This window comes from Globicephala melas, chromosome 2 (genome assembly GCF_963455315.2).
Source record: "Globicephala melas chromosome 2, mGloMel1.2, whole genome shotgun sequence".
NCBI lineage: Eukaryota > Metazoa > Chordata > Mammalia > Artiodactyla > Delphinidae > Globicephala > Globicephala melas.
Window position 1 is genome coordinate 54797927 of NC_083315.2, and position 22518 is coordinate 54820444.

The 22518-nt window shown below is 37.8% G+C and overlaps 1 pseudogene; it reads right to left on the reverse strand.

Moving 5' to 3' along the window:
- LOC132596747 (mediator of RNA polymerase II transcription subunit 28 pseudogene) overlaps nt 1–15404 on the reverse strand; it is a 43435-nt pseudogene extending 28031 nt beyond the window's left edge.
- Nucleotides 15405–22518: the final 7114 nt, after the last annotated feature.

The following is a 22518-nucleotide window of genomic DNA, read 5'->3' on the forward strand; positions in this document are numbered from 1 at the left end:
TCATTGAAGAAATCAAAGAGGAAATCAAAAAATACGCTGATACAAGTAACAGGGAAACACAGCATTCCAAAATCTATGGGACACAGCAAAAGCATTTCTAAGAGGAACGTTATAGCAATACAGGCTTACCTCAAGAGACAAAAAAATAATAATAATACAAAACAAACAAACAAAGAAACCCCACAATCTAACCTGAGACCTAAAAGAACTAAAGTAAGAAGAAGAAACAAAATGCAAAGTTAGTAGAAGGAAGGAAAAAGAAAATTAGAGGCCGATATCCCCAATAAATATAGATGCAAAAATCCTTAACAAAATATTTACAAATAATACTTTAAAACAGTCATACAACATGATCAAATGTGATTTGTTCCAGGAGTTCAAGAATAGTTTAATATCTGTAAACAAATCAACAAGATACACTATATTTTTTTAAAAAATGGATAAAATCATCACAATAACTGCAGAAAAGTTTAGACACAAACATTCATTTATAATAAAATACTCTCAACAAAGAGGGCATAGAAGGAACATACTTCACAAAATAAAGACATTATATTACAAACCCACAGTTAACATCACTGTGGTTAAAAGTTGAAAGCATTTACTCTAAGGACATGAACAAGACTAGAATACCCACTCTCACCCCTTCTATTCAATGTAGTACTGGATGTCCTAGTCAAATTAATCAGACGAGAAAAAAAAAGATAAAATAAAATGCAAATTTGGAAGAAACAAGTAAAATTATCACTCTTTGCGAACTTTGCAGACATGATACTATATACAGAAAACACTAAAGACTCCACCTAAAAACTATTACAACTAATAAATGAAGTCACTAAAGTTGTAAGATACAAAATTAATATACAGAAATCTGTTGCATTTCTACACACTAATAACAATCAACCAGAAAAAGATTTTAAGAAAGCAATCCTACTTACAATGACATCAAAAGGAAGTAAATACCTAGGAATATACAAGTTGGTGAAAGACCTGTACTCTAAAAAGTGTAAGACTTTGATTAAAATAAAAAGAAGAAGAAGACAAAGTGAAGATAACCCAAATCAATGGAAAGATATTAAATTCTCATGAAATGGAAGAATTAATATCAATAAAATGTTGATACTATCCAAAGCAATTTCCATATTCAATGCAATCCTTATCAAATATCAATGGTATTTTTCACAGAACTAGAACAAGTAATTATAAACTTAGTATAGATTCACAAAAGACCCAGAATAGCCACAGCAATCTTAAGAAAGCAGGAGGGGGGGCTTCCGTGGTGGCACAGTGGTTGAGAGTCCGCCTGCCGATGCAGGGGATACGGGTTCGTGCCCTGGTCCGGGAGGATCCCACGTGCCATGGAGCAGCTGGGCCTGTGGGCCGCGGCCACTGTGCCTGCACGTCTGGAGCCTGTGCTCCACAGCGGGAGAGGCCACAGCAGTGAGAGGCCCGCGTACAGAAAAAAAAAAAAAAAAAGAAAGCAGGAGATATCACGTTCCCTGTTTTCAGAGTATACTAGTAAGCTATAGTAATCAGAAGTGTATTGTACTGGCACAAAAACAGATGTATAGATCAATGGAGAGAGCTCAAGAATAAACCCATACATATATGGTCAATTAGCCTACAACAAAGGAGGTCCCATTAAGCAAGAGCAACAGCAGCAAAAACAAACAACTTGGATTACACTAAACTAAAAAGATTTTGCACAGCAGAGGAAACTATCAACAAAATAAAAAGGCAAATGGGAGAATATATTTGCAAATGAAATATCCAATAAGGGGTTAATATCCACAATTTATAAGGAACTCATACAACTCAATATCAAGAAAAAACAAATAATGTGATTAAAAATTGGACAGAAAACCTGAATAAACTTTTTGCCAAAGAAGATGTATAGATGACCAACAAATCAATGAAAAGATATACGTCACTAATCATCAGGGAAATGCAAATAAAAACCACAACAAGATGGCACTTCACACCTGTCAGAAAGACTATCATTAAAAAGTGTTCATAACAAGTGTAGGTGAAGATGTAGAGATAAGGTAACACTTGTGCATTGTTGGTGGGAGTGTATATTTGTGCAGCCATGATGGAAAATGATATGGAGGTTCCTCAAGAAATTAAAAATAGAACTAGAGTACAACCCAGGAATTCCACGTCTGGTTATTTATCCAAAGAAAACAAAAACACTAATTTGAAAAGATATATGCATGCTTATGCTCATTGCAGCATTATTTGCAATGGCCAAGATATGGAAACAACCTAAGTGTTTATCAATAGATGAATGGATGAAGAAGTGAAATAAGTCAGACAGAGAGAGACAAGTATCGTATGATTTCATATATATGTAGAATTTTTGAAAAACAACCATCAAAATAAAACAGGAAGATACTCATACATACAGAAAACTGGTGGTAGCCAGAGGGGAGGGGTTTGGGGGACTTGGCAAAATAAATAAAATGGATTTAAATGTACAACACTTCAGTTATAAAATAAATAAATCACAGGGAGATAATAACAACATAAGGAATATAGTCAGTAATACTGTAATAACTGTACAATGATGGTTGCTTACTAGATTTATTGTGGTGACCATTTTGTCATGTATTTAAATGTCACATCACTATATCGTACACCTGAAGCTAACAATATTGTACATCCACTATGCTTCAATAAAATAAAAGAAAATCAGAAATTCCCTGGTGGTCCAGTGGAAAGGGCTCCATGGTTCCACTGCAGGGGGCACAAATTTGATCCCTGATTGGGGAACTAAGATCCCGCAAGCTGCACTGCATGGCCAAAATACTCAAACCAGCCTATATGGGAACACTTGCAAAATAATAAAACAAAAATAAAAGAAAATCTTAAAAATTAAAAAAGTAACTTACAGAAGTTTATTATCACTTCTTAGTTGCCAGTGCTCACACATTATTTAACATGCTGAATAAATCTAATTATCTCCCTTTTACAAAGTGAGAGACAAATCCTTGTGATTTCTTAGGGACCCTCTGGGAAATCTCAATATTAACTTGAGGTCAAAAAGACTTCAGTCACTGTTTGACTTAGGGAAATTGTCAAAAATGTCAAAGGGTTTGAACACAAGTAAATAAGATCACTGTGGAACAACACTAAGTTATCCATTTAACCAAGGACACAATTAAGATTTCAAAGGCAGGCTTCTGGGGAGATGGCAGAAGAGTAAGATGAGAAGATCACCTTCCTCCCCACAGATACACCAGAAATACATCTACACGTGGAACAACTCCTACAGAACACCTACTGAATGCTGGCAGAAGACCTCAGACCTCCCAAAAGGCAAGAAAGTCCCCACGTACCTGAGTAGGGCAAAAGAAAAAAGAATAAACAGAGACAAAAGGATAAGGACGGGACCTGCACCAGTGAGAGGGAGCTGTGAAGGAGGAAAGGTTTCCACACACTAGGAAGCCCCTTCGTGGGCAGAGACTGTGGGTGGCAGAGCGGGGGAGCTTCGGAGCCATGGAGGAGAGCACAGCAACAGGGGTGCAGACGGCAAAGTGAAGAGATTCCCGCACAGAGGATCAGGGTCGACCGGCACTCACCAGCCCGAGAGGCTTTTCTGCTCACCCGCCGGGGAGGGCAGGGCTCAGAGTTGAGGCTCGGGCTTCAGTCGCAACGCCGGGAGAGGACTGGGGTTGGCAGCATGAACACTGCCTGCAGGGGGTTAGTACGCCACAGCTAGCCGGGAGGGAGTCCAGGGAAATGTCTGGACCTGCCGAAGAGGCAAGGGACTTTTTCTTCTTTGTTTCCTGGTGGGCGAGGACAGGGGATTAAGACTGCTGCTTAAAGGAGCTCCAGAGACGGGCGCGAGCCATGGCTAAAAGCGCGGACCCCAGAGACGGGCATGAGATGCTAAGGCTGCTGCTGCCACCACCAAGAAGCCTGTGTGTGAGCACAGGTCACTATCCACACCCCCCTTCCGGGCAACCTGTGCAGCCCGCCTCTGCCAGGGTCCCGGGATCCAGGGACAACTCCCCAGGGAGAATGCACGGCGCGTCCCAGGCTGGTACAACGTCATGTTGGCCACTGACGCCACAGGCTCGCCCCGCACTCCTTTCCCCTCCCTCCCCCCGGCCTGAGTGAACCAGAGCCCCCGAATCATCAGCTCCTTAAACCCCGTCCTGTCTGAGCGAAGAACATATGCCCTCTGGCGACCTACACGCAGAGGCGGGGCCAAATCCAAAGCTGAGCCCCTGGGAGCTGTGAGAACAAAGAAGAGAAAGGGAAATCTCTCCCAGCAGCCTCAGAAGCAGGGGATTAAAGCTCCACAATCAACTTGATGTACTCTGCATCTGTGGAATACATTAATAGACAACAAATCACCCCAAATTAAGGGGGTGGATTTTGAGAGCAAGATTCATGATTTTTTTGCCTTTTCCTCTTTTTGTCAGTGTGTATGTATATGCTTCTGTGTGAGAGTTTGTCTGTATAGCTTTGCTTCCGCCATTTGTCCTAGGGTTGTATCAGTCCGTTTTTTAAAAATTTTTTTTCTCTTAGTAATTATTTTTTATTTTAACAACTTTATTATATTTTATCTTACTTTATTTTATTTTACTTTATCTTCTTTCTCTCTTTTTTCCTTCTTTCCCTCCTTCCTTCCTTCCACGATCCCTCCCTACCTCCCTCCGTCCTTTCTTTCTTTCTTTCTTTCTTTCCTTCTTTCTTTCTATTTCTACTAATTCTTTCTTACTACCTTCTCCCACTATTATTCTGAGCTGTGTGGATGAAAGACTCTTGGTGCTGCAGCCAGCAGTCAGTGCTGTGCCTCTGAGATGGGAGAGCCAACTTCAGGACACTGGTCCACAAGAGACCTCCCAGCTCCACATAATATCAAATGGTGAAACTCTCCCAGATATCTCCATCTCAACACCAGCACCCAGTTTCACTCAACGACCAGCAAGCTACAGTGCTGGACATCCTATGCCAAACAACTAGCAAGAGAGGAACACAACCCCACCCATTAGCAGAGAGGCTGCCTAAAATCATAAGAAGTCCACAGACACCCCAAAACACACCACCAGACGTGGACTTGCCCACCAGAAAGACAAGATCCAGCCTCATCCACCAGAACACAGGCACTAGTCCCTTCCACCAGGAAGCCTACACAACCCACTGAACCAACCTTAGCCACTGGGGACAGACACCAAAAACCACGGGAGCTACAAACCTGCAGCCTGCAAAAAGAAGACCCCAAACACAGTAAGATAAGCAAAATGAGAAGACAGAAAAACACACAGCAAATGAAGGAGCAAGATAAAAACGCACCAGACCTAACAAATGAAGAGGAAAGAGGCAGTCTACCTGAAAAAAATTCAGAATAATGATAGTAAAGATGATACAAAATCTTGGAAAGAGAATAAACAAAATGCAAGAAACATTTAACAAGGACCTAGAAGAACTAAAGATGAAACAAACAATGATGAACAACACAGTAAATGAAATGAAAAATACTCTAGATGGGATCAATAGCAGAAAAACTGAGGCAGAGGAACGGATAAGTGACCTGGAAGATAAAATAGTGGAAATGACTACTGAAGAGCAGAATAAAGAAAAAAGAATGAAAACAACTGAGGACAGTCTCAGAGACCTCTGGGACAACATTAAATGCACCAGCATTCGGATTATAGGGCTTCCAGAAGAAGAAGAGAAAAAGAAAGTGACTGAGAAAATATTTGAAGAGATTATAGTTGAAAACTTCCCTAATAGGGGAAAGGAAATAGTTAATTAAGTCCAGGAAGCACAGAGAGTCCCATACAGGATAAACCCAAGGAGAAATACACCAAGGCACATATTAATCAAACTGTCACAAATTAAATAAAAAGAAAACATATTAAAAGCAGCAAGAAAAAAACAACAAATAACACACAAGGGAATCCCCATAAGGTTAACAGCTGAACTTTCAGCAGAAACTCTGCAAGCCAGAAGGGACTGGCAGGACATATTTAAAGTGATGAAGGAGAAAAAGCTGCAACCAAGATTACTCTACCCAGGAAGGATCTCATTCAGATTTGATGGAGAAATTAAAACCTTTACAGACAAGCAAAATCTGAGAGAGTTCAGCACCACCAAACCAGCTTTACAACAAATGCTAAAGGAACTTCTCTAGGCAAGAAACACAATAGAAGGAAAAGACTTACAATAACGAACCCAAAACAATTAAGAAAATGGAAATAGGAACATACATATTGATAATTACCTTAAATGTAAATGGACTAAATGCTCCCAACAAAACACACAGACTGGCTGAATGGATACAAAAACAAGACCCATATATTTGCTGTCTACAAGAGACCCACTTCAGACCTAGAGACACATACAGACTGAAAGAAAGGAGATGGAAAAAGATATTTCATGCAAATGGAAACCAAAACAAAGCTGGAGTAGCAATTCTCATGTCAGAAAAAATTGACTTTAAAACAAAGACTATTAGAAGGGACAAAGAAGGACACTACATAAAGATCAAGGGCTCGATCCAAGAAGAACATATAACAATTGTAAATATTTATGCACCCAGCATAGGAGCACCTCAATACATAAGGCAAATACTAACAGCCACAAAAGGGGTAATTGACGGTAACACATTCTGAGTAGGAGAATTTAACACCCCACTTTCACCAATGGACAGATCATCCAAAATGAAAATAAATAAGGAAACACAAGCTTTAAATGATACATTAAACAAGGTGGACTTAATTGATATTTATAGGACACTCCATCCAAAAACTACAGAATACACATTTTTCTCAAGAGCTCATGGAACGTTCTCCAGGATACATCATATCTTGGGTCACAAATCAACCCTTGGTAAATTTAAGGGAATTGAAACTTTATCAAGTATCATTTTGACCACAGCGCTATGAGACTAGATATCAATTACAGGAAAAGATCTGTAAAGAAATACAAACACATGGAGGCTAAACAATATACTACTTAATAACGAAGTGATCACTGAAGAAATCAAAAAATACCTAGAAACAAATGACAATGGAGACACGACGACCCAAAATCTGTGTGATGCAGCAAAAGCAGTTCTAAGAGGGAAGTTTATAGCAATACAATCCTACCTTAAGAAACAGGAAACATCTCGAAAAAACAACCTAACCTTGCACCTAAAGCAATTAGAGAAAGAAGAACAAAAAATCCCCAAAGTTAGCAGAGGGAAAGAAATCCTAAAAATCAGATCAGAAATAAATGAAAAAGAAATGAAGGAAACGATAGCAAAGATCAATAAAACTAAAAGCTGGTTCTTTGAGAAGATAAACAAAATTGATAAACCATTAGCCAGACACATCAAGAAAAATCAGGGAGAAGACTCAATAGAATTAGAAATGAAAAAGGAGAAGTAAAAAGTGACACTGCAGAAATACAAAAGATCATGAGAGATTACTACAAGCAACTCTATGCCAATAAAATGCACAACCTGGAAGAAATGGACAACTTCTTAGAAATGCACAACCTGCCAAGACTGAATCAGGAAGAAATAGAAAATATGAACAGACCAATCACAGGCACTGAAATTGAAACTGTGATTAAAAATCTTCCAACAAACAAAAGCCCAGGACCAGATGGCTTCACAGATGAATTCTATCAAACATTTAGGAAGAGCTAACACTTACCCTTCTCAAACTGTTCCAAAATATAGCCGAAGCAGGAACACTCCCAAACTCATTCTACGAGGCCACCATCACCCTGATACCAAAACCAGACAAGGATGTCTCAAATAAGAAAACTACAGGCCAATATCACTGATGAACATAGATGCAAAAATCCTCAACAAAATACTAGCAAACAGAATCTAACAGCACATTAAAAGGATCATACACCATGATCAAGTGGGGTTTATTCCAGGAATGCAAGGATTCTTCAATATACGCAAATCAATCAGTGTGATAAACCATATTAATAAATTGAAGGAGAAAAACCATATGATCACCTCAATAGATGCAGAGAAAGCTTTCGACATAATTCAACACACATTTATGATAAAGAACCCTTCAGAAAGTAGCTCTAGAGGTAACTTTTGTCAGCATAATAAAGGCCATATATTACAATCCCACAGCCAACATCATTCTCAATGGTTAAAAACTGAAAGCATTTCCACTAAGATCAGGAACAAGACAAGGTTGCCCACTCTCACCACTCTTATTCAAGATGGTTTTGGAAGTTTTATTCCCAGCAATCAGAGAAGAAAAGTAAATAAAAGGAATCAAAATCGGAAAAGAAGAAGTAAAGCTGTCACTGTTTGCAGATGACATGATACTACACATCGAAAATCCTAAAGATGCTACCAGAAAACTACTAGAGCCAATCAATGAATTTGGTAAAGTAGCCAGATACAAAATTAATGCACAGAAACCTCTGGCATTCCTATACACTACTGATGAAAATTCTGAAAGGGAAATCAAGAGAACACTCCCATTTACCATTGCAACAGAAAGAATAAAATATCTAGGAATAAACCAACCTAAGGAGACAAAAGACCTGTATGCAGAAAATTATAAAACACTGATGAAAGAAAGTAAAGATGATACAAATAGACGGAGAGATATACCATGTTCTTGGATTGGAAAAATCAAGATTGTGAACATGACTCTACCACCCAAAGCCTCTACAGATTCAATGCAATGCCTATCAAACTACCACTGACATTTTTCACGTAACTAGAACAAAAAATTTCACAATTTCTATGGAAACACAAAAGACCCTGAATAGCCAAAGCAATCTTGAGAATGAAAAACGCAGCTGGAGCAGTCAGGCTCCCTGACTTCAGACTATACTACAAAGCTACAGTAATCAAGACAGTATTGTATTGGCACAAAAACAGAAAAATAGATCAATGGAACAGGATAGAAAGCCCAGAGATTAAGCCACGCCCATATGGTCACCTTATCTTTGATAAAGGAGGCAGGAATGTACAGTGGAGAAAGGACAGCCTCTTCAGTAAGTGGTGCTGGGAAAACTGGGCAGGTACATGTAAAAGTATGAGATTAGAGCACTCCCTAACACCATTTACAAAAATAAGCTCAAAATGGATTAAAGATCTAAATGTAAGGCCAGAAACTATCAAACTCATAGAGGAAAACATAGGCAGAACAATCTATGACATAAATCACAGCAAGATCCTTTTTGACCCACCTCCTAGAGAAATGGAAATAAAAATAAATGGGACCTAACGAAACCTCAAAGCTTTTGCACAGCAAAGGAAACCATAAACAAGACGAAAAGACAACCCTCAGTATGGGAAAAAATGTTTGCAAATGAAGCAACTGACAAAGGATTAATGTCCAAAATTTATAAGCAGCTCATACAGCTCAATAACAAAAAAATCAAACAACCCATTCCAAAAATGGGCAGAAGTCTTAAATAGACATTTCTCCAAAGAGGATATATAGACTGTCAACAAACACATGAAAGAATGCTCCACATCATTAATCATTAGAGAAATGCAAATCAAAACTACAATGAGATATCATCTCACACCAGTCAGAATGGCCACCATCAAAAAATCTAGAAACAATAAATGCTGGAGAGGGTGTGGATAAAAGGAACACTCTTGCACTGCTGGTGGGAATGTGAATTGGTACAGCCACTATGGGGAACAGTATGGAGATTCCTTAAAAAACTATAAATAAAAGTACCATATAACCCATCAATCCCACTACTGGGCATATACCCTGAGAAAACTATAATTCAAAAAGAGTCATGTACCAAAATGTTCACTGCTGCTCTATTTACTATAGCCAGTACATGGAAGCAATCTAAGTGTCCAACATCAGATGAATGGATAAAGAAGATGTTGCACATATATACAATGGAATATTACTCAGCCATAAAAAGAAACAAAATTGAGCTATTTGTAATGTGGTGGATTGACCTAGAGTCTGTCATACAGAGTGAAGTAAGTCAAAAAGAGTAAGACAAATACCATATGCTAACACCTATATATGGAATTTAAGATAAAAAAATGTCATGAAGAACCTAGTTGTAAGACAGGAGTAAAGACACAGACCTACTAGAGGATGGACTTGATGATATGGGGAGGGGGAAGGGTAAGCTATGACAAAGTAAGAGAGCGGCATGGACATATATACACTACCAAACGTAAAATAGATAGCTAGTGGGAAGCAGCCGCATAGCACAGGGAGATCAGCTCGGTGCCTTGTGACCACCTAGAGGGGTGGGATAGGGAGGGTTGGAGGGAGGGAGGGAGACGCAAGAGGGAAGAGATATGGGAACACATGTATATGTATAACTGATTCACTTTGTTATAAAGCAGAAACTAACACAGCATTGTAAAGCAATTATACTCCAATGAAGATTTTAAAAAAATGATTGAAGCTTCAGCGAAGATTATTAGATGTACATGCTTGGAAAGAAAACACTTCATTTCTCTAATGTTTACCTGACAAATAAGACAAACCCCTTTACTGAACTTGCTTATAATAAAGTGATGGAAATATCAAAGAAAAGAAAAAAAAAGAAAAAACAAGGAAGATTTTGACTGGTGCATGCTAACACATATATATGGAATCTAAAAAAAAAATGATTCTGAGTTACCCAGGGGCAGGACAGGAATAAAGATACAGATGTAGAGAATTGACTTGAGGACATGGGGCGGGGGAATGGTAAGCTGGGATTAAATGAGAAAGTGGCATGGACATATATACGCTACCAAATATAAAATAGATAGCTAGTGGGAAGCAGCTGCATAACACAAGGAGATCAACTAGGTGCTTTGTGACTACCTTGAGGGGTGGGATAGGGAGGGTGGGAGGGAGGTGCAAGAGGGAGGCGATATGGGGAGATATGTATATGTATAGCTGATTCACTTTGTTATACAGCAGAAAGTAACGCAACATTGTAAAGCAATTATACTCCAATGAAGATATTAAAAAAAAAAGAAAAAGGGAAACAGGAACAACCATATATTTACCCTTTTTGGTTCTTTGTGAGATTTTTTTGATAAGTTACATAATGTGTGAATTAAGAAAATCATTTAGAATTATGGGTACATTTGTTTATCTCATAAAAATGTTGTGATCAATTAGAACATAAATATTAAGAACAAGGAAATTAAATAGATGTAAGTGGGATAAAAGTTTGTAAATTAACTTTTCAAAAATTATTATGTTTTATAGTATGTGTCTTTAAAAAAGGTCCACAAACCTTTTTAGTAGCTTGAAACCTTAAATCTATACTAAGTTAAAGTAAATAAGGAAGATTCGTTGTATAGCTAGATTATTTCCAAATAAAATAAAATAATTAAATAGTAATTGCTGAACATAAGGTTATGTACTTTGGCATCTTGTTTTTGTACAGCATAAATATATTTGGATCTGTTAAAAAAATATGAGCTTTGTACTATTAAATGCATATGCCTCTAGAAAATTATGAACCGATGTATTCAGAAATCTGATACAGAATGATATATGAGGCAGTCAGTTAAAATTGCTTGTTCCCTAGTTTTCTCTGTCAAAGACAGGTGATTAATGGTTAAAAATTGTAATCAATATTTGTAAATGACACACTACCATGATTAACAAGGGTAAAGAAAAAATAAAACCTCTGTGTGAAGGCAAAGTAAGATGTATTTTTGATAAGGAGCTGTTAAGGATTAAGAAGAATATCTTTGTCCTAAGGCAGAATGATTGATTTTTCCAGCGTGAGAAAGAGAAAATGAGTTATACAACAACAAAATGAATATATATATATATAATATATATAACATATATATAACATATATATATAACATATATTATATATATACACATATATATTTTTTAAGTTGGAAAATGTGGGAGAGGATATTGTATGAAATTCATACAAATTGGTCCATAAACTTGTCTGTTTTTTATGTTAAAATGTGTGTGCCACAGAAATAAATAATTGTCCTTCTCAAACAAACTCTCATCAGACATAAACATAGCGAATTTAATTTCTGCATTCACAGCCAGTGTCATTGTTTGACACTGATTGTTCTCTTGAGGGTGTTTATAATCAGCAATAGACAGAAATGCCTAGGCACTTATGTAAATAATCAGACAAAGTACAATGAAACGAGATTATTTTGCAAACAAATTTGTCTTACTTTGTTTCTGGTTTAATGTTGGTGTCCTGAGAGAGAAAAAAAATCCTTTCAGTGGAAAACTACAACCTATCCTTTTGGATTCCATCTTGCACATTTTGCCACTCAGTGCAAAAGCCTGAGTTCTAGTTTCCTCCAGTATCTGCCTACAACTGTCCAAATTAATGTTTCCAATTTTTCTCCCATCTGACTTGGAATCATGGAAAACTAAAACTTTCCTTTTCCTGAATCTGTGCAAGTTGAAGCTGCAGGATTAGATATACACCTCAAGTAAATCACCTCAAATGATCATGTGTGGGCAGGCTTCATGTCTACTGCTGTGTGTGCCATTCAGAAAGTTGAACAAAAAAACCCAATGCCATCACTAAAGACATTCAAACTGCAAACCAAGAAATCCACTGGATTATCACTGCTGTCTGTATTCACCATCTAAAGATGTTGAGTGCAATGTCAAGAAATTTCTCAACAGGCTTCCCTCTTGGGATCAGAAACTGGGGTTTTTATATTAATATTTGTTTTTCTGTTATTTTCATAGAAACTCCACTTCATTAAATGCCTGGTGGCTAGCACCAAAAAGCATACCTTCTACTACCAAATGTCAACAGATAATTTAGCAGGTCTTTAATGAATAAAAGGTGACTGACAAGAAACGGTCTATATTGTTCTCAGGAAAGAAGAATGTCTCTTCATTCCTTTGAACAATAGGGTGGACTGACTTCAGAATTGACCCTGGTTCAATACTGGGGGCTCTTTTACCCTACTCCAGTAGTCCTGAATAAATTTGCTTTTATCATTTTAACTATTGTGCAACTATGGGTTTTCTCCAACAGTAGTCAGAATCAATCACCCTAGCCAGCACCCAAACTCCCTGCCTTGCATGTTGATTCACAGGCACTAGGAGCCCAGTGTGGCCAGGTCTAGGTGTTAACTTCCATTTGGGGGAATCAATGTTTTGTCTCCTAGGAGAAGAAGTCCTTCCTCTGTATCTAAGACTTATAGGTCAACAGAGCATAAAGTTAGGGGAAGAGGAAGCAAAAATGGTGCCATTCCCTTTTCCACCCCTTGATTCTTGGATCCATGAATCCTGGATAGAAGAAAATAGCACCATAGTGGATGCTGATTCAGAGCATACATAGCCTACTGGAAAATATTGTTATAGCCCTGTAACAAATATCTTTCCAACTGGCTTCGTAAATGAGTCTTGTAAAGGCTCTTCTACCATTCTATCAAACTAGCTGCTTCAGGTGGTGGGAGATGTGGTATGACCAGTGAATATCATGTGCATGGGCCCATTGCTGAACTTCTTTTGCTATGAAGTGAGTTCACTGATCTGAAACAATGTTGTGTAAGATACCATAATAGTGGACAAGACATTCTTTAAGTCCATGAATGATTGTTTTGGCAGTAGTTTTGCATGCAGGTAAGGCAAATCTGTACCAAGTTTAGTGTCTATTCCAGTGAAGAGAAAAACGTTGCAGTTTCCATGATAGAGGGATCCAGTGTAATCACCCTGGCACAAGGAAACTGCTTTATCTCCATACTCAACACACAACTTTGTCTACCAGTGCTTACTCTACATACTACTGGAAATAGAGTCATTATCATCTTTAAATCTAATAAGATTAGAAAGCAGATTCCAGAAAACCCAGAAAAAATCAAAATAATCATCCTTAAAATTCTTTTCCTCAAGAACCATTCTTGGAACCAAAATCTATATTAGCCAGAGTTCTGCAGCAAACCAAATCCAATAGGAGATGATGATAATGATAGATAGATAGATACAAGAGGATATTTATTAAAAGAATTATCTCAGATGTTTATAAAGGCTGAGTAGCCCCACAGTCTACCATCTGCTATCTGGAGAATGAGGAATGATTATGGAATAATTTAGCGAAGTATATAGGCCTAAGAAGGAAGGAAGTTGATAGTGTATCAAAGGACTCAGAACAAGTTAGCAGCTGGTGTAAACCTCAGAATCCAAAGGCACAGACCAGGAACACATGTCCAAAGGCAGGAAAGGTTGGATGCCTCAGCTCTAATAGAGGAGAGGAAATTCATCCTTCCTTTTTTTTTTTTTCCATTGGTCACCTCTATCTGGATTGGGTGATGCCTGCCCTCATTGAAGAGGGTGAATCTCTTTATAAAGAATACTGAAATAAATGCTACTACCCTCAGAAACACTCTCACAGACACACTCAGAAATAATGTTCTACCACATACCCAACTCCCTTAGCCCAATCAAGTTGACAGAACATTAACCATCACAAGTCCACCCTTCTCAACTTGACACCTATACCCAATGTCTTCAACCATACTTAATCATCAAATAAAGACAATGAGGTCCTGATTCTGCCTAACATGATAAGACATCCTGTGTACAACCAAAAACAGTCACTCTTCCCCAGAAGAGGAAGTATGTCCTTGAATGAGGTTTACTATTCTCCTAGATATCCCATAAAAATTAGTATGTTGTTAAGTTAACAACACTTAAATACTATGATATAAAGTTAAAACATCTCGTGTTGAATGATAAGAAAATAAATGAGGATAGAAAACAAATATATATATATTTAATATATGCATATATACATACAAAAGTGTCTTAACACAATAAGGAAGAAATACCTATGACAATTACAGTCCTCCTTTCAGTAACAAGTCACAAGTTCAAAGCCAGTATTTATAATTACTTCTTCTACTGCAAATTCTGTATTCCCTTTGCCTCTGTAAGCACCTGAGGAATGAAAAGTTTTGGGTCACTAATAGTACTGTTTGGATTGAGTTCTTATCATTTTTCTATTGACCTTAATCACAGGGTATGGTAACACTAAGAGAAACCCTAAGGGACACCCTGAATTCCAGACGTATTACTTCTAACCTCCATTGTTGAGTAGTTGTCCACTTTTTATTTGGTAGTGACACAGATTCTTCCTTCACCAGACTTTATTCTGGCCCTTCACACAGGCCTCACTTTTTTTCTTCTAATGTAAACATTTAAAAAACACTATGAAGGAGAGATGTGGATTCAAAAAACACAGCTCATATAAAAAAATAAAACCTATGAGGAAAAAAAAAACAGAAGGGAGAATAGAGGAGAACTATTACATATCATTTGTAAAACATCAAGTCTATAAAAGAGTGTAATACCAATATATAAAGGCAAGATACAATGGTACATCATGTGAACAAAAAGAAGAGACCAGTACCTCACAGAGACAGGCAGTCAAAGGAACCTGGGTGAAGTTTGTTGGCCTTCGTCTCCAAGTCAGCTGGCCATGTTCTAACACTTCCCTTGGTCTGAGTAACACAGCAGTCGGTGGGGGTGGGGGTGGGGAGCAAAGAGTAGATGAGTTGTGAAAACAGCATAAGTTGATCCAGAGGAAACAATCTGTACCAGGGAAATACAATACAAATTGAGGTGATTAGTGTAAAAATAGGGCCTGCATGAGAAATCGTGGGGAATGGGAAGGTGATTTTCTCTTGGTTCTTCCAAGTGTTGTTCCTGAGCTTACATCAGGCCCAGGCAGTTGCCTGCTTACTCTTTTGTACCTTCTCTAGGTCAAGGTCAAGGAGAAGTTCCCCTGCCCCATAAGTCTCTGCACCTTGGCCTGGTCTTGGGCAGCCCAGGTAAGAATACACCAAGGCCTTCTCTCTTTTTTTAATTTGAATTTTATTTTATTTATTTCTTTTTATACACCAGGTTCTTATTAGTTATCTATTTTTATATGTATTAGTGAAGGCCTTCTCTTTGAAACAGTTTCTGAGCTCATTTGTTTGTGGTTTTCTCAATCACTGATGACCCCAACAGAAACATTAGGGTAGTGTTGCTCATGGTAATTAAACACCTTTACCCATCAGGGCTGCAGACAACACTGGTTAGGGCTTTGGTGCCAAGAGTCCTTTCCTCCTGTTTGTGTCCTGGTGTCCAAAGGCAGCTCCATTCTTCATGGGAGGTGGCTGTGCTGAGGGAAGAACACTGAAATGCTTCAAGAACTCCAAAAACTGAACACTGGCTTGTAACAAAGGAGTTGGGTGTTTCCTTAGGCCCATCTGTGCACTTCCTTGCAAAATCCTGAGCAAGAACCCTGCTAAGTCAGTTAAGCAAGAGTCTCTCAATCATCCATGTCTGATCACCCTTCATACTCATCAGGTTTCTCATCCTCTACCATCTGCCAAGTGATTTCTGATCACACTGCCCTGTCTTCAGCAAAAATCCTGTTAGTTAATTAGCCAGAAATTCCTATACCCACTAATGTTTCCTCTTAGTAATTTTCCATCCACTGACTCCCACAAGGCCCCTTGGCTATAAATTCCCACTTGCCCCTGCTGTATTTGGAATAGAACCAGTTCTATACTGAGGTCTCTTTCCCCCTATTTCAACAGTCCTGAATAAAATCTGTTTTGACCACTTTAATATCCAGCTATACTTTTTCTTTGACAGAGACAGTACTGTAACTCGGATAGGATCAGTTACATCATTGGAGCCCAGATAACTCACCCAGGACCCTAAGTGCATATCTTTGAAGACTTGGTCTTCACTCCTGACTGAATGATCAGGGATCCATCGGTGAGTTTGACTTCTAAACCAGAAAAATGTTCCCTGTAGCTTGTAGGCGCAGATGTTGGTTCTTAAGAATGAAGTGTACTTTCGAAGGTAGGTTAGAGTCCCAGGCAAAGAGAGGCTGGGATAGAGAGCTGGGCTTCTTTGCTTCTAGAAGGCAGGTAGGTGCAAATTGGGTTGGAGTTCCAAGCTCTCTGTTCATAAGTATCAAGGTAGCATTAGTTAAGAACATGGGACCTTCTCCTTGGACTGAAAACTCCCTACTGGGACTCCTGCTGAAATTGTGTTGTGCCAGTTCTGTTCTTCCTTTCTTGTTGGCATGATTTTACTAAGGATAACTTGAAACTCCAGTGGTGTCCTTGGGAAATTTAAGGTCTTCCCACACTGGCTTCTCTAAAACCTGTCCCTTCCCATCACAGCTGCTCCTGCTTCCTCCTTTTACTGCTTTGGATCTTCCCTCCAGTTCCCTTGATCCTTTGAAATGTCTCCTTCAAATCCCTACCTCCTCCAACCCTCTCTCCACGCTGACAGACTTTTCCCATCTCAGCCCCTCTGTTCCCTGGACTCACTTGAACTTTAGCCCCGCGGCCCTCCATGGAGAGCTCTCAAGGGACAATGGGACTCCCTTAAGGAACCACCTGAGGTTGACTAGAGAGAAAAAGGCTATTTGAAAACAGAACTAAATGTTTTACCCCTTTCAGATGGGGTCTGGAAACATCCAGAGAGCTGCCAGATGTCTCCTCAGTCACTGACCTTAATTGAATCCATTCTGCCATCAGACTATATGTCAGGGCAAAAGAACATCTTAAAAGTCTCCTCCAAGAGCTCCCATGGTTGCACAGTGGTTAAGAATCAGCCTGCAAATGTAGGGGATACAATTTCAAGCCCTGGTCTGGGAAGATTCCACATGTTGCAGAGCAACTAAGCCCATGCACCACAACTACTGAGCCTGTGCTCTAGAGCTTGCAAGTCACAACTACTGAGCCCATGTGCCACAACTACTTAAGCCCATGCATCCTAGAGCCCATGCTCCACAACAAGAGAAGCCACCGCAATGAGAAGCCTGTGCACCACAATGAAGAGTAGCCCCAGCTCACCACAACTAGAGAAAGCCTGTACACAGCAATGAAGACCCAATGCAGCCAAAAATAAATAAATTAAATAAATAATTAAAAAAAAATTTTTTAAAGTCTCCTCTATGACAATTCAGATGAAAATAATAAGTAGAGATAAACCAGCTTGATTATATCACCATGTTTTCCTGACCCATGGCTAAGATTTATAATGAAAACTGTAAGGTTTCTGTTGGCATGTCTGTATGTTGATCTATGTTTATGTATGTATGCATATATGCATGTCAATATATAGTTGATATTTTTCTACCTATCGATGCTATTACTAAATTAATTTATAAAGTCCCATAAAGGAATTCTACTTAAATAAACTCAGAGATAAATGAGAACTTCTATAAATTAGGCATTTCTAAAACTATATGAAATATATGAACATATTCAATTTTTAAAAGTTTTCATGGCCTGGGATAATCTTTGGTAGATAAAGCTAGATTTAAAAATTGTTGGTAAAATAAAACAGGCATAACTTCCAAGTTGTCAGTGTTAAATATAATGCAGACATGTTATTTTTTCTACTTACTTTTACTAGTCAAACTTAAGCCTAAATTGTCTTCACTAGATGTTTAGGATTATAGAACTATAAAGCCATCCTAAAAAAAACATGTAAAATAAAAATGAATTGTTTGAAGCATGTCAAAAACAGTAGATACAAAAAAAGATACAAAAAGAAGAAAAGACAATGTGTTTAAATATTTACATTGATTGCTTCTGATATTTGGTTACTTGCCTAATATGTCACCCCAAACAATTTAGGATAATGGCTAGATATGTTGTTTAGCTCATGAAATTTTCATGATTAAATCAAACATAATTGTTAACCAGAAGAGAATTAAATAGATGCAAATCATATAAAATGTATAACTGAAAATTTTAGTGTGTTTTATGTTTCATATGATTTATAACATGTTGTATAATAATGTTTTTCATACTTAGTTTTATAATAATTATGGTCATAAATGTCCACATGAAAATAGTTTCACAAACTAATTTGGTAACTTGAACTTTAAAGCTCTATGACCTTTGGTAAAAAATGGATATTCATTGAATACCTATATTTCCCAAATCAGATAAAATATGGAAGTTTACCTGCTGAACATAAGTTTATCTCTTTGGCATCTTGTTTCTATAAGGGTTAGAAAATCTAAATATATTTGGGTCTGTTAATAACATCAGAAATGGTACTTTGAAAAGATACATGCACCCCAATGTTCATTGCAGCACTATTTACAATAGCCAGGACATGGAAGCAACTTAACATCCATCAACAGAGGACTGGATAAAGAAGATTCGGTACATATAAAAAATGGAATATTATTCAGCCATAAAAGAGGACAAAATAATGCCATTTGTAGCAACATGGATGGACCTAGAGATTGCCATACCGAGTGAAGTAAAGTCAGGCACAGAAAAACAAATATCATATGATATTGCTTATATGTGGAATCTAAAAAAAAGGGCACAAATGAACTTATTTATGAAACAGAAGTAGAGTCATGTATGTAGAAAACAAACATGGTTACCGGGAGATGGGGGGGATAAATGGGGAGATTGGGATTGACATATACACACTACTATATATAAAATAGAAAACTAATAAGAATCTGCTGTATAGCACAGGGAACTCTACTCAATATTCTGTAATGGCCTATATGGGAAAAGAATCTAAACAAAAAGAATAGTGGATATATATATATATATATATATATATATATATCTGACTCACTTTGCTGTTCACCTGAAATTAACACAACATTGTAAATCAACTCTACTCCAATAAAAATTTTTTAAAAATCTTAAAAAACCCCACTGATATGGAAAGCATATCAGTCGTTGCCTGGGGATGAGATGTCAGAGAAGGGCAAAGAGTAGGGACTGCCAAGGGTCATGATGAAACTTTGGGAGGGGCTTAGCATGGTCACTGTCTTGAGAGCAGGGATGGTTTCCTGAGTATGTAAGTCAAACCTTTAAAATTAAGAATTAATTACATGCAAAAAGGGTATATGCCTCTAGAAAATTATGAAATGATATATTCATAAATTGCTACAGAATGATATTATTTGGCCAAAGTTAACAACTGCTTATTTCCTAGTTTTCTCTGGAAAAGAAAGTTGATCAATATTGAGAAAGTATCATCATATACGTACATGAAACTATAGGACTAAGAGGGTAAAGAAAAACTAAAACTCTGTAGGCAAGGAAAGTAAGATGTATTTTTTACAAGGAGAGGGATGAAAGATGTGTTTTTGTGAAGGGTAACAATGAGTAATTTTATCGTAAAGCAAAATAACTACTTAATATTCCAGAATATGAAAGAGGAAAACATAAGACAAAAATGGAATGGATATTAACAAAAAAAAAGTTGTAGAAAGTTTTGGGGAAAAGAATCCTGAAAAGGAATCTTATAATGTATGATCAAATCCAGCTAATTTAAATGGATCTATTTATAAGGATATTTAAAAAAAATTAGCCTTAAGAGAGGACCTTCAAGATTCAGGAGGAGTAAGATGTGGAGATCACCTTCCTCCCCATAAAAATATATCTACATGTGGAAAACTCCTATAGAACACCTACTGAATGCTGGCAGAAGACCTCAGGCTTCCCAAAATGCAAGAAAATCCCCACGTACCTGGGTAGGACAAAAGAAAAAAGAATAAACAGAGACAAAAGAATAGGGATGGGACCTGCACCTCTGGGAGGGAGCTGTGAAGGAGGAAAACTTTGCACACACTAGGAAGCCCCTTCACTGGTGGAGATGGTGGGGTGGCCAGGGGGAAGCTTCAGAGCCACGGAGGAGAGTGCAGCTACAGCGGTGCAGATGGCAAAGCAGAGACATTCCCACACAGAGGATCAGTGCCGACCAGCGACAAGCACTCATCAGCCTGAGAGGCTTGTCGCTTACCGGCTGGGGTGGGTGGGGGCTGGGAGCTGAGACTTGGGCTTCAGAGGTCAAATCCCAGGGAAAGGACTGGGTTGGCCATGTGAACACAACCTGAAGGGGGCTAGTGTGCCCCCTTCAGGTTGGGAGGGAGTCCAGCCAATAAAATGGACAACGTGGAAGAAACAGACAATTTCTTAGAAAAGCACAACCTTCCAAGACTGAACCAGAAGAAATAGAAAATATAAACAAACCAATCACAAGCACTAAAATTGAAACTGTGATTAAAAATCTTCCAACAAACAAAAGCCCAGGACCAAAAGGATGCACAGGCGAATTCTATCAAACATTTAGAGAAGAGCTAGCACCAATCCTTCTCAGACTCTTCCAAAATATAGCAGAGGGAAGAACATTGCTAAACTCATTCTACAAGGCCACCATCACTCTGATACCAAAATCAGACAAAGATGTCACAAAAAAAGAAAACTACAAAGCCAATATCACTGATGAACATAGATGGAAATATCCTCAACAAAATACTAGCAAACAGAATCCAACAGCACATTAAAAGGATCATATATCATGATCAGGTGGAGTTTGTCCCAGGAATGCAAGGATTTTTCAATATATGCAAATCAATCAATGTGATAAACCATATCAACAAACTGAAATATATAAACCATATGATAATCTCAATAGATGCAATAAAAGCTTTTGACAAAATTCAACACCCATTTATGAAAGAAACTCTTCAGAAAGTAGGCATAGAGGAAACTTACCTTAACATAATAAAGGTCATATATGACAAACACACAGCCAACATTGTTCTCAATGGTGAAAAACTGAAACCCTTTCCACTAAGATCAAGAACAAGACAAGGTTGTCCACTCTCACCACTATTACTCAAAATAGTTTTGGAAGTTTTAGTCACAGCAATCAGAGAAGAAAAAGAAATGAAAGAATAAAAATCAGAAAAGAAGAAGTAAAGCTGTCACTGCTTGCAGATGACATGAAACTATACATAGAGAATCCTAAAGATGCTACCAGAAAACTACTAGAGCTAATCAATGAATTTGGTAAAGTAGCAGGATACAAAATTAATGAACAGAAATCACTTGCACTCCTATACACTAATGATGAAAAATCTGAAAGATAAATAAGGAAACACTCCCATTTACCATTGCAAAAATACCTAGGAATAAAACTACTTAAGGAGACAAAAGACCTGTATGCAGAAAACTATAAGACACTGATGAAAGAAATCAAAGCTGATACAAACAGATGGAGAGATATACCATGTTCTTGCATTGGAAGAATCAACATTGTGAAAATGACTATAGTACCCAAAGCAATCTACAGATTCAATGCAATCCCTATCAAACTACCAATGGCATTTTTCACAGAACTAGAACAAAAAATTTCACAATTTGTTTGGAAACACAAAAGACCCCGAAGAGTCAAAGAAATCTTGAGAAAGAGAAACAGAGGTGGAGGAATCAGGCTCCTGGACTTCAGACTATACTACAAAGCTACAGTAATCAAGACAGTATGGTAGTGGCACAAAAACAGAAATATAGATCAATGGAACAGGATAGAAAGCCAGATATAAACCCGTGCACATATGGTCACCTTATCTTTGATAAAGCAGGCAAGAACATACAATGGAGAAAAGACAGACTTTTCAATAAGTGGTGCTGGGAAAACTGAACAGCTACATGTAAAAGAATGAAATTAGAACACTCCCTAACACCATACACAAAAATAAACTCAAAATGGATTAATGACCTAAATGTAAGGCCAGACACTATAAAACTTAGAGGAAAAC